The sequence below is a fragment of the Aquarana catesbeiana genome, linkage group LG05 (assembly GCF_042186555.1).
Source record: "Aquarana catesbeiana isolate 2022-GZ linkage group LG05, ASM4218655v1, whole genome shotgun sequence".
In the NCBI taxonomy this organism is placed as follows: Eukaryota; Metazoa; Chordata; class Amphibia; order Anura; family Ranidae; genus Aquarana; species Aquarana catesbeiana.
This window is the reverse complement of record NC_133328.1, coordinates 280,348,572-280,353,872: the sequence shown is the minus strand read 5'-3', so window position 1 is coordinate 280,353,872 and position 5,301 is coordinate 280,348,572.

Sequence of the window (5,301 nt, the reverse complement as noted above, 5' to 3'; positions counted from 1 at the left end):
CCAGCGTTCTTTCGGAATGCACATTCAGTGCTGCTGGAGGCTTTGTAACCGATCACAGGGTGCGTCTGTCCATCGACTCGGTCGATCGACTGACCTTCATAAAAATGAATCTGTCTTGGATCACCACCAGCTACCAAGCACCTGATGCTGATGTAACCGAATAAATTTTTTTGAAATGTCAGATCCCTTCAAAGACTGCCTATGCTGATGCTGAGTGACTATCCTGTTATACTGAGTAAGTATCCTCTTCCTCCTCAATTATCATGATGATAGCTTGTAAGAACATTTTTGGTTCTGGGCGCCGCCAGTCCCGCCACCAGTGGCCCAAGGCCCAATTTTTCATCCCCTGTTTAACAGGGGCATATAATTACAATTTTTCATGCAATTCTTTGCAACAGGGCTAGTGCCTGTACTCCAACTAGAGTATCTGTGAGGGGTTGCAGTGTTGTGGCACCTGCACCAGTGTCTAAGGCCCAATTTTTCAGCCCCTGTTTAAGAGGGGTGTGTAATTACAATTTTTCATGCAATTCTTTGCAGCAGGGCTAGTTCCTGCGCTCCAACTAGAGTATCTGTGAGGGGTTCCAGTGTTGTGGCACCAGCACCAGTGCCTAAGGCCCAATTTTTCAGCCCCTGTTCAACAGGGACATGTAATTAGAATTCTTGATCTAATATTTCACAGCAGGGCCCGTTTCTGCGCCCACCAAGAGTATCTGTGAGGACTTACAGTGTTGTGGCACCAGCACCACCACCACAACCACCAAAGGCCCAATTTTTCTCCCCCTGTTCAACAGGGGCATGTAATTACAATTCTTGATCTAATATTTCACAGCAGGGCCCGTTTCTGCGCCCACCAAGAGTATCTATGAGGACTTACAGTGTTGTGGCACCAGCACCACCGGCACCACCAAAGGCCCAATTTTTCTGCCCCTGTTCAACAGGGGCATGTAATTACAATTCTTGATCTAATATTTCACAGCAGGGCCCTGTGAGGGCTTACAGTGTTGTGGCCACAACAACACCTAAGGCCCAAATTTCTGCTGAGTATATAGGGCAGGCCCCTACTTTCAAACATCCAACTTACAAACAACTCCTACTTGCAAACGGAAGGAGGCAACAGGAAGTGAGATGAAATCTACCCCTAGGAAGGGAAATTCTCTCCTGTAAGAGTTAATATGGGAAAAACTTTTCTCCTTTCCACTGATGCTTTATCACCAATCCTTGTTTCACATAAAAACCCAAATTAAAAAAAAAAAAAAAAAAAATTGTCATTGGGACAAAAAGTGAGGTGAAATCTTCTGAAGAGGAACACAGACAGCAGAACAAATGTCACGGGAGTGATAACCCTTCCCTATGTTTTCCAAAAAGCTTAAAAATAGATTTTTTGGCTGGAGCTAAACACATTAAAAATGTACCAGTTCAAAATTACAAACAGATTCTACTTAACAACAAACCTACAGTCCCTGTCTTGTTTGCACCGCCTGTATACTGCTGTTCAGAGTATCTAGGGCCCGGGGGCCACACACCTTTCCTTTTTTAATTTGGGTGCGGGGTTCCCCTTAATATCCATACAAGACCCAAAGGGCCTACTAATGGACTGGGGGGGTACCCATGCCGTTTGTCTCACTGATTTTCATCCATATTGCCAGGACCCGACATTACATTAAAGCCGCAAGCAGTTTTAAATGACTTTTTTTCCTTTAAAAATGACATTTTGTGCAGGGACTGTTCTAAGCACGGGAAACATGCACCACTTTACAGGCATACTATAGATACTCCCCAGGTACAATATTTAAAGGAATATTTCACTTTTTTTTTACTTTAAGCATCATTAAAATAACTGCTCCCGAAAAAACGTCCGTTTTTAAAACTTTTTTTTGCATTGATACATGTCCCCTGGGGCAGGTCCCGGGTCCCCAAACCCTTTTAAGGACAATACCATGCAAATTAGCCTTTAAAATGAGCAGTTTTGATTTCGAACGTTTAAGGCTTATAGACGTCAATGGGGTTTGTGCGAATTTTCGGTCCGTTCGCAGGTTCTGGTGCGAACCGAATCTAGGCTCATCCCTATCAGTGATCCATCCTCAAGACCCAGTTACCCAGAGGATTTTTGGAGGCAAAGGTGTCCAAGTCTGATCTTGCCCCTAGGTAATCCTGCACCATGTGAATCAGACGCTGGCGATGGTTGCTGGAAGCGATCAGACCTTGGGGCTGCGGACTAAAAAATTGAATGCATCGGTCAGACGGCCACCTTCTCCACCGCTCCTTCTGTGACTGACCGAAGCCTCAGCAACACGTTGTCCAGGAGGACCAGGAAATTGTAACCTCCCAGGCTCTGGAAACGCATTGCACAAACCTTTCTGCAAGGCTTCCCGAAGATGTTTCATCCTCTGCAACCTCTGCAATGGCAAGATAAGGTCCACAACCTTACCCTTGTAACGTGGCTCAAGGAGGGTTGCCAGCCAGTAATCATCCCTCCCCTTGATACCACGAATATGAGTATCCTTCCGCAGGCTTTGCATGATCAGGGAGGCCATGCAGCGTAGGTTTGCTGAGGCATTCGGTCCAGAGTCCTTTGGGTCACTAAGGAAGATATGATCCGCAGTCACCTCCTCCCAGCCATGTACAAGTCCATGGGTTTCTTCGGACTGTAAATGATCCCTTGAAAACTGCTGCTGATGCTGAGTGCCAGGCTCCACCTCCATGCTGACACAATCCTCCTCCTTGTCCTCTTCCTGTGTGATTGGCAGGCACGCAGGAACACTGTTTGGATAAAGGGGGCCTTTAGGGGTAAGGAAGTCCTCCTCTTCCTCCCTCTGTTCTGCCTCAAGTACCCTGTCCATTATTCCACGCAGGGTGTGCTCCAACAGATGGACAAGAGGGACAGTGTTCATGATGCATGCACTGTCACTGCTCACCATCCTTGTGGCCTCCTCAAATGGTGACAGGACAGTGTATGCATCCCTGATCATAGCCCACTGGCGTGGGAAAAAAACAAGGTCCCCTGACCCTGTCCTGATGCCATAGTCGCATAGGTACTCATTGATATCCCTCTGCTGCATGTGCAGCCACTGCAGCATGGCCAACGTTGAGTTCCACCTGGTGGGCATGTCACAGATTAGGCAGTTCTTGGGCAGGTTAAATTCCTTTTGGAGGTCAGCCAGCTGAGCACTGGCATTATATGACCTGCAGAAATGCACACAGACTTTCCTGGCCTGCCTCAGGACATCCTGTAAGCCCTGGTACCTGCCCAAGAACCGCTGAACCACCAAGTTAAGGACGTGAGCCAAACAGGGCACATGGGTCAGTTGTCCCTATCGGAGGGCGGAGAGGAGGTTGGTGCCATTGTCGCAAACCACCATACCTGCCTTAAGCTGACATGGCGTCAACCACCTCTGAACCTGCCCCTGCAGAGCTGACAGAATCTCTGCCCCAGTGTGGCTCCTGTCCCCCAAGCACATTAGCTCAAGCACTGCATGGCATCTTTTTGCCTGCGTGCTTGCGTAGCCCCTTGAACGCCTACAGGGCACCGCTGATAGCAAGGACAAATCAGCACAGGAAGAGGCCATAGAGGAAGAAGAAGAGGAGGGGGTGGAGGAGAGAGGTGTGGCAGAATCCCACTAGTAGAATTTTGGAGGCATGGTGGCGGAACAACCTCCAACACTACTGCACCCTGTCCTGCATCCTTCCCAGCTGCCAGAAGAGTCACCCAATGAAAGATAGATAGGTAACGTCCCTGTCCAAGCCTGCTGGACCATGAGTCAGCAGTAATATGTACCTTAACACTGACCGCCCTGTCCAGCGAGGCCAAGACATTGCCTTCCACATGCCGGTAGAGAGCCGGAATCACATTCCATGAGAAAAAGTGGCGTTTGGGAACCTGCCACTGAGGAACCGCACATTCCACAAACTCACAGAAGGGGGCAGAGTCTACCAACTGAAAAGGCAGCAGTTGAAGTGCTAGCAATTTAGCCAAGCTAGCATTCAACCGCTGGGCATGTGGATGGCTGGGAGCGAACTTCTTTCGGCGGTGCAGCAGCTGGGACAGGGAAATTTGCCTGGTACAATCTGATGTCGGTGTACTTGGCTGTGACACACCTAATTCTACACTTTCATTCCTCTCAGTGCAGATTTCAAAGAGGACTGAAGGTATAGTGGGGTTGGAGATCCCAGCTGATGAGGAGCAAGGAGAGGTCCACTTTCTTCTTTGGTGTGGGTCTTTTAGGTATGCTTGCCAACGAACTGCATGTCAGGTCGAGATATGTCTAGTCAAGCATGTGGTGCCCAAGCGGGTGATGTTTTGGCCACGCAAGATATGCTTAAGACATATATTGCAAATAGCAGCGGTGGGATCTGATGCACTCGTCTCAAAAAAGGCCCACACCAAAGAACTTTTGGAATAATGCGCAGAGACAGCAGCACCCTGCACATGCAGAGCTCTGCGGTGTTATGCAGTCAGTGTGCTGCCCTTAAGCTGGCCCCCGGAGGGCATCCTGCCTCATTGGAGATGTGCCTCCTCCTCCTCTCTATCAGGCACCCACATGAAGTCAGTGACCTCATCATCCCCTCCCTCCTCATCATTGGAGCAAACCTGGCAGTATGCTGCAGCTGGGGGAACAGGACTGCCAGATTGCTGTCCTTCTTGGGCACCCCCTTCTCTCTGGGCTCACGTTACTGCCTTCCTCTAGCTGGGTGCCATCATCTGAGCCTTCAAAACGCTGGGCATGCTCCTGGAGCATGTACCCAACACTGTGGTCAGACAGTTCGCGGGACTCCTCAGGAGGACATGGTGGGGTTGGGGAAGAGGGACTGATGCCATTGAGCCGAGGGAAGAGGCCGCATTGGCAGCTGCTTTGCCAGACAAAGTACCCTGTGCCTGGGTGAGAGAGGATGAGGAGGATGAGGACGGCTTGGTCATCCACTCTACCAATTCTTTCACATGGCCTCAACACGGCCAGCTGCCCAAAAAAGGGACAAGCATGTACCACGGCCATGTGCTGATGAGGATGCGCCGTCTCCACAACCAGCACTGTTGCCTCTAGACACAGAGCCTGCTTGCCCTCTTTCATTGTCTTGTGACTGTCTGCCTCTTCTTGTTGGCCTTCTAGACATACTAATGGCCTGCAGTGAGATGTAGCTGCACAAATCTGGGATGTATATATATATATATATACTGAAACTGCAGCTAGCAGAATCAACTGCCTGCCTGTGGTACTAATAGGATCAGAAGAACACCACCAATTTTCTTCAGGTAGCTTTAGGTGCACACTGTGCAGAGGACACAGTACACTAACTGTAAATGCT